General features: G+C 36.6%; 1 non-coding gene across 1 annotated transcript; it reads left to right on the forward strand.

Moving 5' to 3' along the window:
• The first annotated feature begins 4,349 nt into the window (after positions 1-4,349).
• Trnag-ccc lies at positions 4,350-4,420 on the forward strand. The gene has a single exon. It is a non-coding gene; the product is annotated as a tRNA-Gly (tRNA).
• Positions 4,421-13,647: the final 9,227 nt, after the last annotated feature.

Genomic DNA, 13,647 nt, shown 5'->3' on the forward strand with positions numbered 1-13,647 from the left:
AATTTAGAAGATGTTTTCAAGTGCCTGAAACAATCCAACACATTATATCTGGCTGTAAGATGTTAGCTAATACACAATATTTCAGTAGACATAATCAAGTTGCAAAAATTATCCACCAAAAACTGGCCTACCAACAGAAGTTAATAGATACCAAGACCCCATACTATGAATACCACCCCGAAACAGTGCTTGAAAACAGCGCATTTAAAATTTACTACGATCTGCCTATCTAAACAGATAAAACTAAAGTTAATAATAGACCAGATATAGTGTTGATTGACAAGAAATATAGAACTTGCTACATAGTTGATATTGCTGTGCCACTGTCGCATAACATCGAAAAGACAATAGCCGGAAAAATAAATAAGTACCAAGAATTGGCAATAGAAATAAAAAGAATATGGAATATGGAACAGGTTTATATAGCTCCAATTGTCTTTTCAGCTACCGGTATCATCCCTAAACATATACAAAATAGTTTCAAAATACCCAACCTCCATCCAAATGCATACATCAAATTGTAAAATGCTGTAATAATTTCAACCTGTCATATCACGAGAAAATTTCTCAACGCAATTTCACAGTAAAGAGTTACCTTGATGAGAACCCGTGCTCTTTACAGTAAAACAACTCAGTTAAAACTGAAGAAAATTAAAGGATAATAATAATAAGATAACATACCGGACATATGCCATAACATATAACATACAACATAATATATACCTACCATATAACATACCCCATAACAGACCGGACAAAATCTTGATTAAAAAAAAGAAAAGCAGACCTTTATAATAAAAATAGCAGTTCCAGCTGACCACAACCTTAAGAAGAAATACGAGGAAAAGAAACAAAAATATCGAGACCTCGCAAGGAAAATAAAAACTATCTGGAAACAGGACGTGGTCATCATCATCCCAATAGTAATATCATCAACAGGAATAACACATTCATCACTTAAATTTAGAATTGAACAATTAAAAATTAAAAGAAATATAATACATAACATTCAAAATCTGTAATACTGGATACATGTAGAACGGTTAGATTGTTTTTAAATGAATTTTTACTTGAGGTAGTGTCTTGGCAAGGCCCGACACTGGCAGACCTCCAAGAAAATCTTGGGGAAAAATAAATACTAATAATAATAATAGATGTCTTTATTTGGGCGAGGTTGAGGCTAATAAATCCCCTCTTCCATCTTACACCTCGATAGATCTACCCTATTTTTCCTATGAATGTCTCCATTGTTATAAGGGTACTGGAATCTTGCTCTATAGTGCTCCGCACTAATGATTTAATTTATTTCATTAACCCGCCTTTAAGCAATGTAAACGCATCTTTCTATCGCCGCCGCCATACTGGTCGCCCTTCGCGTCCTCCACCCAGCCCTTCCCCTACCATCTCCAATAAAAAAAACGTATCCTTTCATCCACCCACCCCTCTCCTCCGTATCCCTCACACTGCCTCTTCTGGGTGGCTTCATCTTTCGGAAAAACCTCTCTCTTTTCATCCAGGGAGGGAGAGAGAGCTCTACCCCCCCGCACCCCTACCGCACCCTCCCAAAGCCACCCCTCCGTTCCCGCACCCTTCCCGGCGACGGCGGCGTTATAGTGCAGTTTCGTGTCGGCATTAGTCTTGATTCCGCCCCTGACGGGTTTTGTAGTGGAAGCGATGGCGGGGAGGGGAAGGGGGGGAGATGGGTCTCCTGTTCCTCCCGGTTGGGAGATGGGAGAGGGCAGATAAATATCGGGGGGAAAAGGAAGGGAAAAGACTGAAGGAGTAAAGAAGAGAGTATAGAGGAAGTAAGGGAAGAAGAAACGGTAGTATCTGAGGGAACTTACCCACCAGCGGCAGTGGAAATACAAAAGAGATTTATTTATTTATTTATTTCCATACCTCCGAAACCAACTCTATACGGTCTTTTACATCGGGGTTATTAGCATTTATACAGTTTAACGTAACCAAACGACCATTTCCTGGATAGGGGTAACTTACCCAGGCGGGACTCGAACCCACGACCTGTTCGCCACCGCCACCGAGGCCGGATAGAAATAATGGAACAAAATTTCTTTAAATACAGTATCTTCAATCTTTAATATCAAAAATAATTTTTTCGGCCATAATAAAAGGCTTATGGTGCTATCGAAGGGAAAATACATCATATTCCTCCAACGGCAGTTAAAATCGATCATTTTTGCAATGGAATCAAATAACACATGGATCAAATGTAACACAAATACTTTAATCTAAAAATATGGATTTTTTTAGGTGATAATAAAAGATTTTTTAAATATTCGGACATATTAAAGGATAATACAATCCACCAGCGCTAGTTTATATCGCTAGTTTATGCAACGAAATTCAAACAAAATGAAACGAATTGAACAAAAGTTATTTAAATCTCATATATTTATTTTCTCGTCAATAATAATGATAATAAAAGATAAAAAAATTCGACCAGCGCTAATTATCATTTCTAGATTTTGTAATGGATAATAAAACGAGATAGAATGGAAATAACAAAAATTCTAAAAATACGTAATTTATCACCATTCTTAAATTTAATATTTTGGTAACAATAAATTATGTATAAATATTCAGCGATAGTAAAAGGTAATAAATTTCTCCAGCGCCATTTATATCGCTAGTTTTTCCATTGGAAATTTAAACGAAATGAGACAAGTGCAACAAACATTTTGTAAAAATTGTGCATCTATAATCTTGAATCTCAAGAAACTGGTCACCTTTAACCTGATACTCTTCACCTTGACAATGTTACGCTGTAATGAAACCAATAAATTACCATGAAGAAATAGTCAATTTTTTATATCTTCTATTCCTACTATAAAGGATTTCTACAAAGTTACGCCCGCTACTATTAACTATATGAAGTATCTTTGTTCTGCGATGTGAAAATTGAATTCTGATCGTGACAATAAAAAATTGATTAATATCCAACTGTCCCTTATTATTTGCAATAGAAAGTCAATCAAAATGAAACGAATGTGATAAATAATCTTTAAATACAGTATGTCCAAGAGTATGCCCTTGATGAGATTCTGAGTATCGCTCATGAGTATCTGAATATGACTAAAAGCCAGCGGAACCATGTGTCGTAGAGTTTCTAATATTAAATATTAAGACGGCACGATATCTTTATGTACTTATCTATTTTAATATATCTATATTCTTGATTCTCAAAAATTTACTTTTCGTGAATAGTAAAAGATTTATAAATATTCGGTGATAATTTAAATTCATAAATTTCACCAGCGCTAAGTATCGCTAATGAAATCCCTATGAAAAGGAACGAATGCGACTGCAAGTCTTTAAATATTAAAAGAATTATATTTTCTTGAGCTGAAATAATGGCTAATTTTATGAAGGCACTGAGAAAAGGAATAATTAGTTTACAAAGCGTAGGAAATATATCTCCAACTGAGGACCTAAAACTCCAGATAATGCCAAGTAGGTCATTTCAAAAAACATTTATACATATTAAATCGAGGATGTAGTACAAAATTAATCATTAAATGTTAGACTTACTGATGTAATGAAGAAGCTACATTTTACTTTTTAAGGGGATCTTTTAGAGCGATAAGTGGTTAGTAGAGATATTTTCCCACAGCCTCTCCACAGGAAAAATGATATAAAACATTCCAAGTTTGAAAACCCTGCTCTCTCTCCATCTAATCGAAGGAATTTTCTTTAATTGTTAGGCGAATATTTGTGATAGATTCACTGCGGATTAGAACGCATAAAATATGTCTGTCAATATTAACTGAAGAGGAAAGGACCTCCTGCCAATAACACGAGATGTAGGTGTCGCTCGGAATTTTAGTTTCAGTAGGCTGAATAGAAGAATGAGTTCAAGAAAAAGAGTGAAAAACATAAGGTCAAGTTCAAAGCTATGTATCAAGAGTGATTTTCAGTCATGTACCACGCAAGGGGCCAATATTAAAATGGCAAAATCCGATATTGTACGATAAATTTGACGGATCTAAGTGACGGATGATTGCCAAATCATGCTATCAAATTCCTTATAAAAATATATTCCAATTTGAGTTAACACTCACTAAAAGGTAGAAATATCAGGAATCAATTAAAATCAATTTATAACTAGCTATTTTTTTAACAACATTTTCCGTTTACCATAAGGATACGGAAAATTGGGTCTCTAAGTTGGCCTCGCTTATGGGTTACCGCGCAGCCTCCCCTAGCGCTCTTGTAAAACAGATTTTATCTGGGGTGAGAACAGTTTAAAAATGAATTAATTAAAGCGATGACTGAGATTTTAAATGGTTGATCTCTGATTGAATGTCCATTAGGACCCGTTCCTTAACATGGCACTGCTGGTGTAGTGGTATCATGCAAGATTCCCATTCTTGCGACCCGGGTTCGATTCCCGGGCAGTGCACATATTTTTTTCGACCTATTTTTTTCTATTTGCTAGTATTCCATCAAACTATTTTTCCATCAGGCAGTGAAATCAGTCTTTAACTATGTATTATCCATTATCGGCATTAATTAAGCAATTTTTTACAGTACATTAAATATCATGAGGAATTCCACAGCTTCTAAGCACGACTTAGAAATTCACACAGTAGTATCCAGTAGATTATTTTTTTAATAAAAAAATGTTGATAATATTCACATATAAAATCCGTTGATGTTAAAAATGAAAACAGAGCAAGCAGAAAATGGAAATTTCAGGCTTCTATTTAAAAACTTTTGTTCGATGTATTTCCGCCAACCGTAGGGTCATTTTCTTCAAAAACAAACATGACTTGACGCTGATAACAGCAATAATTCGCTTATAAAAGAGAGGTAATTTGGTGACGACCCCATTATTTATATTTCTCATCAACAAACTTTAACCGTGCTTTTTTGCTTTCTATTTATCTTCCAGTAGGTATAAATATTTTTCCTACCCTTAAAACAGAGCACTCTGCTATAATAGGGTCTAACATTAATAACTAAATTTTTATACTATATTCGACCGTGATAGTGTATATAAAATAACTGTACTCGTATTTTCCGCATTTCGATTCGTTGCCTACTTTTCGAGCTATTTCCGGCGGAAATTGAACGGCTTCAACCCGTTCCGAGATAAGTTGATGAAGTCACGAGCTCATATCGACCCAGTCACTACTTTTAGGCTACTCCTCAGCCTCTCGCATTGGATGGACATGGTTCGACATTTTAAACACGATATTTGAGCTCTAACAATAAAAGGGCGTCTTTGAACGAGGAAATGAACTCAAATGACGTCACCAACTCATGAAAATCAATCAAATATGTTTGCGATTTATGACTTTAAGTTACGAGCGAATAAGGGTGACATCACTGCAACGTTCAACGTTTATTCAGATGGGAGAAATTTGCTGAATAAGATTGCTGCATCAAGGGATTGTTTCCATAATATCACAAGAAAACGAATACTTTTTTCTCCACTTCCGCATTCGCATAAATTCATTCCGCGCCCAAAGCACCAGGACTTACTCTCTACCTGCACCTTATTCCATTGCCGAGATCTTTTCTATGCTTATGCAGTCAAAATTTTAAAAATTTTTAATACTAGAACCGCGGACGGGACTTTTTTTGTCCCATCGCCCTTTGCAAATGTTTACCATTCATGTTCTAGGGGTTTGATCCCTTTGAAATTTACTGACTTTCACTCATTTATTACGCTCTTTCTAATGGTCATATTGAAAATATTGTACGATGTTTGGTTCGCGAGAAAAACGACGATTTACCTAGAACCGCGGGATGGGACTTTTTTGTCCCATGAGGGGAAAACATACAATTTCGGTTTTTTTGGTACACTTATTTTTTAATTAGCATAATAACAGTTTATTACGAAAGGGATCGATGCACAGATACAGTTATTCTGCCAGTTAGAAGCGCAGAAGGGAATAATCTGTGCACTGCGCCGGCCGCCTACTCACGCAGCGCCGGCGCTTCACCTCTGCCCGGCGCGTCTGCAGGTCTGTGCTTGCAACCAATAGGTCAAAATAAGTTTACTGCATTCCTAGTTATACTTAATAAAACGTTTTAAACACGTGTTTTGTTCACACAAACCACAAAAAACCGTCAATTATACTTAAACATGACAGGATCAACGTATTTTGTCAATGGGACAAAAAAGTCCCATGCCGCGGTTTTGGTGGGGTTGGAAAGTTCAGCGGTTCTAGTGTTAGCCCAAGCTAGCGTGTAAGGTTCCCCTTATACGTGAAGTCGAATGAAATACAATGGGGTGACATGATTGAAGTTCCTAGCGCAGACTTTCAGCGGGTTCAAATTTTAAAACGAAATTGATACCAAATTAAAATTTAGGGATGAAAGTTGCAGTAATGATTTTAGAGGTGTTCATTCAATTATTTGACACTATATATGATATATTCTGATATCATCGCTAAAATATGGGCTATGAGCCCCACGTGTACTGTTCTACAGTGAAATATTGAGACAAAATAATAGTATCTCCTTTCTCCAGAACAGGTGAAGATATACACTGCAATACACGCCTTAGGTGCTCCAAGACCCTGTGTGCAATAAACACAGGTTGAAAGTGGTCGCACGGAATGAAATCTTCGATTGGAGGACTTTTCGCTCGGATGCATCGACCCGCCTTTGTCGCAGATGTCCTTTTCATTTCCTCCGAGCCACCTGCAATCGACACGGTCGTCCAGCACCCAGGGGAGGCTACGCCCCCCCCGGACCCCCCTCCCCCGTCTACTCCTCCTCCTTGATCCGGCCCTAGAAACTAACACGCTTCAATTTCCACCAATTCCGCCTCGGAACGAGCAACTCCTCCGCCTCCCACGCCGCGTTCCACCTCCCCGCTTTCCTCCCTACTCCCACGCCATGCACTCATACCGAGAGATTTTCTTCATGTCCACTCTCTCGCTCACTTTTGCTTTCATCCTTACGTACTTGAGTCAAAATTGTTTCGGTAGCTCGTTAAAAGTACTTCCTTCTTTCAGTCATAAAAAGTTAGAAACTAGAAATGTTTTTTGCGGGTCAAAAATCTTCAAAATTAATAAAAAATTTAATAAATATATCGGAACGCATGAAAAACAACAAAGGAAGTATTGGCAAAATTAAATGATATCGTTGAAGATGCTATAAAAATAAAAAAGGACACTCCTTTTTAGATATGAGAGTCTTACATGCTTTGAGGGAGGCGGGCTGATGCATTCGAGTAAAATGTGCTCCGATCAAAGATTTCATGTCACGAGACCGCTTTATTTACCCTGTCTTTATTGCAGATAGGGTCTTGTGCGTACTAAAACTGTCTCGGAGAATGTTTTGCCACCACTAATAGTGTATTGGTGTCTTGTGCTTCGGCTTGTTTGAAAAATACTGAAAAAACATGAAGCATCGTAGCTTTTTTTGTAATATTTTCTTCATGTTCAATCTCTCGCAAACTTTTTCTTTCATCCTTACGTACATGAGTCAACATTGTTTCGGCAGCTCGTTAAAAGTACTATCTTCTTTTAGTCATAAAAAAATAGAATTTAGAAATGTTATGTGCAAGTCAAAAATCTTTAAACATTAACAAAAATTTTAATAAATATATCGGAACGTATGAAAATAATAAAGTTAATATTGGCAAAATTAAATGATATCGCTGAAGACATTATAAAAATAAAAAAGGACTTTCCCCTTTTAGACATGAGTGTTTTGCATGCTTTGAGAATGAAGCGAGCTGATACATTTGAGTAAAAAGTGCTCCTATCGAAGATTTCAGGTCATGTGACCACTTTTGCCCTATATTTATTTCAGACAGAGTCTTACGCGTACTAAAACTGTTTTGAGGATATTTGGCTCCCACTTGGATACAGAGTGTATTGGTGTCTTACACAAAGGCTTCTCTGAAAAATACTAAAAAAAAACATGGAGCATCGTAGTTTTCTTTGCAATATTTTCCATTGATATTTTAGTGCTTCGCGTTTTTCGAATCTGAGATCGAAGATTCGTTTCACGCAATCTCCGATCCAAGAACTTGTCTTTATTGCAAGCAACGTCTTGGAGCGCCAAAATCGTGTATTATAAAAGTTCTGCAGTAAGTTTTGACACCACTGATAGTGTGTTGAGTTTTTTATTAAGTAAACGGGTTTATTCAAGTGGTTTGTAGTACGGAATGCTTTAGAAAAGCTAAAACATAACAAGAACCATCGTATCATTATTTTGGTTCATTTTTAATTGATATTAAATTCTTTTTTATTTTTATAATTCCCTCACCGATATCATTTAAATTTGCCAACATTGCCATTTCCTTTATCTATATACTATAAGGCTCAGTTACGACCACTCACTCACATACTCATACAAATATTTGGGGTGAACGAGACGAGATACGACAAAAATTCTTATAACGACCCCCTCTAAAATAGAAACCCCAGAAAATGATGAAAACACTAAATTTCCCTTTATATATCCGTCTATTCACTTAACATTGAGTAAGGGGATTAGTTCCGAAAATGGCCACTAATATACAATTGCGGTGCGGCGATCATTGGAAGAAAGATACAAACAAATAATCATAGAAATATATTTGTTTATACAAACAAAAGGAGCAAAATTTGAAAAGAAGATAAAGGAATCAAAACGAAAAATTGATAAATATAAGGCGGGAAATTTAGAAAGTAATTTTTGAAAAGTCGATTTCTATATGGCTTCTTTCCACATGAACAAAAATTTGTGTACATCAAAGCGTATTAAAATGAAAAGCGGAGAAATATAAGGTGGGAAATAACTTATTGTTTTTGGCAAATTACATTGATAGTGAGGTTATTAATTTCAAAGTTAACAAGTGCACATAATGCCATTTTTTACTGTAGTTCGTGTTTTGTTGCCTATACACGATTGCAGTAGAAAGACTTTTAAACAAGACTTCCATAAAATATAAATACGTAAAACTTATTTTATTTTCCTTGTTTGTGATAGCGATAATTTTTTTGTTTGCGTTCTTTTTTTCGTAAATGTCCGATTTCATGTGCAATGTTATCCGTGAGCTGGTGCATCAAAGGCAGTGAAAAATACTATATGGAGTATAAGTGCAATGAAAGGTGTTCCTTGTTCAATTATTTGTCTTACGAAAATCACGTTTCGTTGAGTGACTAAGTTATTTAGATGTAGACATTATTGAAATCTTGACATTTACAATGTCTTGCTCATCAAAATTGTCATCTGCTGCTCACCCGTTGATTTTATTGCGCATTGCATTGGATATTAAAGCTGTTAGGGGATGTTTGTGCATTCCGATTCATTAAAACTTTAAAGAGAGGTATTCCTGAAGTGGTATCATACGCGATCATTATAAATAATCTTTCGCTAAAATTCGTCATACTAGCCCCAATTCATGCAAAGCATCCCCTCTTGTGTATTTGTACTAGACATTAATATTCAGTTCCTACGTAATTCTATTGTGTGTACCATTCTCTCTAAAGCTGACAAAGGGAAATAGCTGTCACATCTTATTCACACATCAAGAATTTGGTTGAGTTATGTGAAAAATAATTAATAAACGTGCTCTTCATTGCATTACGTAAAGTCTTTATGCTATGATATTACGTATGAATTGGGTGCTACAGTGGAACATGCTCTCAACGTTTTTTGTATCTGAATTGAATAATTTAGAGACTCTGTCAGACTCGTAGAAATTTATTTTACTTTTTTAGTCTCTCAGAAAAACGTTTCACTTCTATAAAATTTAAGTATCATATTTTATCCTGTATAACATGCGCTCGTTTTACGTGAAAGTGGAAATATTGATTATATCTCATCTAGCCAACTTAATAGTAAAAGGTCCTTAAGTAACAAATGGCAAACAAAAATCATCGAAGGTTGAGAAGATTTCAACTTAGGACGAGGCGTCTAGCGCGAACTCACGCGGATGATTCCAGGCTTCTGATTGGCTGAAGATGCCATTTACGCGTGTCTTCGCCTGAAACGCGTCCATGAAAACGTACCTTCATTGTTTTGTGCGCCGAGTCAGAGTTTTACCGAACAGGAATACATGCCTTAGTTCTAAGTTGGCGTAAGGCTATTGAAAACGACGGAGATTATGCTGAATAGAGACATGGTGTTCCTCAAGGGTGTGTTAATGCACTGTAAAAATTAAAAGTGCCTAGAATAAAGGTAGTGGTGTGAGGGATTTTAGGTGCATTAATTGTGGAGTGACCCTCCTAGTTTTATCCCTATCCATGGAAAATATAGTTCAATTTGTAAATAAATAAAACCAATGTATACAATATTGAATGGAAACATGCAAGCTATATCAGAATATTTGCGTTTTTATCGAGATATTTTTCCGCTTTAAATAAAATTCGGTGGAATTAATGAATGAGATTTTTTTGTAAATGTTCGTTTTTGTTCTCCCGATATCTCTCAGAGAAGAGAAAAAAACTCAAAATGCAAATGCCGAAGTGACATGATGAGAGAAGTAATATGTATCATAGACTATACTAACCCTTCGCTTGAATTACTTTAAAGACGGCGGATTTCATGCCTAAATTCTTCCTTCTTTGGTTGTATTTATCACAACTGATGCTGTTCATGTACTGTACGAAATTTAAAATGAGCAAAAAAAGTTACTTTTCATCAACTTTTCGAATTTTATGAGCCTCGACGGATGAAGAGAAACTTTCACTTGAGTTAGGGCCACGAACTTGAAATTTTCGGTTACGGAATAGGGTGCAGAAACAGGATAAAAATCCTCGTGTTTTGGGAGAGGAATAAATGCAATTCCATGCAGAATGGGGAATAGATTTTCATTTTCGTGGGATACGGCAGATATCATATCCTTAAATTTCTTACAACCTCAACTTTCTTTCTCATCCCAGAGTACCTTGAAAATGCTCGTCCGAGCTGCTACTATTGATTAATGTTTATCCATCACAGTAGAGCAGTATACCTGGGAATTAAAAGGTCCAATTTGAGTGCTGATAGAAAAAAGTAGCCACAATTCAATAACGTTTAGTGGACTACTACAATATCATCCCTACATTCTTTTTTCCATAACTTATAAGTAGCATTACCTTCGATTTTAATGAGCTTGCTGAGTGTCTAACTGAGTAGAAAACTAAAATTACACCATATCCTTCCATTTCATTTTCCTTGATGGATGAGGGGTACAACACAGTCTTATGTGGATAACTAAAGCTTTCTCCCTCTTCTCAGAGTATCTTGAAAATGCTAGGATAAGCAGCTACGATTATTTTAACTCCATCTTTCACAGTAAGCTGTGTACATTGGAATAACTTATATTTAGCATTACTTTCGATTTTAATGAACTTTTTGAATGTCTAACTGAGCAATAACCTCCAAATGATGTGGAAGGAAACTTATGAAACCATCTTTCCGGAAGATATAAGAAAAGGTTAGTGAAGAGTATGAACTGGGGTTTAGCGCTTTACGATGGGGAATTATGGAAACTAAGGAAGGAGGATGAGAGAAGACTGGTGGCGTTCAAAACGTGGGTGTGGAGAAGAATGGAGAAGGTGAAGTAGACGGAGAGGAGGAGGAACGACGAAGTGCTGTACATGGTGGGTGAGGAGAGGCAGGCAGGTTTTCAATGAGATACGGAGGAGGCAGAAGGTACGGGTGGAGCGAGTACATACCGGGGAGGGGATGTCGGAAACGGTGTTAGAGGGTAGAATGTTAGGTAAACGAGAGAGAGGAAGGAAGAATATAGGATATTTAGATAGAATGAAAGACAGCTGATCTTATTATGATTTAAAGTGGGAAGTAGAAAATGAAGTGAGGGGAACTTGCCAGAGTACCTCTCAAATTCCCCATGTAAACCTGCCTCAATCCGCAGAAAACTGTGATAATAATACTACTTTCGATTTTAATGAACTTGCTGAATATCTGACAGAGCAATAAACTCAAATAACGCCACACCCTTCCATTTCATTATCCTTGACGTATGAGTGTTTCGTACGCGCTTATGAGGGCAACAAAACTGAAGCTCTGACAGTGAGCATACAGTTATGATTTCATAAGAGAACAGAGTGCTGTAAAAGGTTGAGTCCTCGTGGTTTGGAAGCGGAATGAATGTATTTCAGTGGGGGAAAAGCTTTTCGTTTTCATGGGGTGCGACGGATATCATACCCTTATATGTATCGCAACCTCATTCAGCAACTTTCACCCCCATTCCCGGAATGCCCTGCGAATGCAAGGCGAAGCAGTTCTCGGAGAAAACTCAAAATGCCCGTTCCGGTCTCTTGGAGCGAGCTCTTTATTGCCGTCTAATGAATTCATTGCATGCCGAGAAAGTTTCGCGCAGATATGAAGGTCGGTGCGGAGATCTTCGAGACTTTTAAGCACGCCCAAGTTAAACCATACCAATAAACTGGCCCAGCTTGGAGAGAGTTCTCGGCGCGTTTCAGATGAGGTCGTACGGGAGAAAATGGCGCGTGATGAGGTCTTGGTGTAATAACCAAGGTCACTGGTCATTCATCATTGCAGTAAAACTGTGCTATCGTATACTTTCTTGCGTATTTCGGCCAAGGTTCTGTAACCGGGACGAGGTAAACGGGTCGATATATTCTTAGACTACTTCGCGCAATCTACTTGCTGTCTTTAAGGAAAAAGATTTTTTCTTGCTGAATAACTTCTGCCAATGGAATAAGTCTATATTCTATAGTTTTAAGATATGCATCACTCCCTCTCCAACGGTCGTATTTTACCAAAAAGATTCCGAAAAGATAACCTGTACAAAAATAATGATATCACACTGAAAATTTTTGGCTTTTAGAAGCGGTCTATTTAAGTACAGTGGAACCTAAATAATTGGAACATCTTTAATACGAAATATTTTTTAATTCGAATATTTCTCCAGGTCGCTAGCATTTTGTATCCAAACAATACTAAAATATCCTGGATAAGTCTAATTATATTAAGGATAATTCGTAATTTAGTGTGTCAAATTAGGGTATAAATTAAATTCTACGACTCAAAATAATTGCAAATCCATCGGAAAATATGCTTTACTATGGGTATTTGTCAAAAGGTTTATGTTAGAGAAAATGCCTACCAGCGTAGAGTCTGATGACTCACCCTCAATAATCAAAACCGCAAAAATATTCAATTCTCTTTTGAAAACAGTAGATTTCGTTTTGTGGTTGTCATCCCAGGAGCTTAATGTTTATTTTTCATTACTCTGTTGGTCAATTAAGTACGTATTCAATGTTTTTAACCTCTTTGGTTATTATGATTCTACTGCAGTGTATTATGCTGTGATATCTTGTCTAAACGTATACGATTACGAGTAAAGTTGGTAGTGAGCAGCAGTTCAGATGTTGCTAGGGGCATTTTAAGGTTACAATAAAAATTTTACTGCCAATCCAAAAGGAATTTTCTTATATACACTTCTTTCAAGCTCCCAGCCAATCAGCTGTCTTCTTGGTGTTGCTGGAACGACGTTGATTCTTATATTATACCTTTTGTTTTGTTGGATTGGATTTGAAGTTTTGGATTGAAGATTTCAGTCAGAGCGTTGCGGGGTTAGGAAGGGAAAGGAATATGGGAAGGGATTAGGGCTGATTTAGGGTATCTGTGCTTAGGTTTAGGAGGTAATGCATAGTCCCAAAGATTCTCAATTAATCTATTTTTAGTTCTTTTTAAAGAATTTTG

This window comes from Ischnura elegans, chromosome 12 (genome assembly GCF_921293095.1).
Source record: "Ischnura elegans chromosome 12, ioIscEleg1.1, whole genome shotgun sequence".
In the NCBI taxonomy this organism is placed as follows: Eukaryota; Metazoa; Arthropoda; class Insecta; order Odonata; family Coenagrionidae; genus Ischnura; species Ischnura elegans.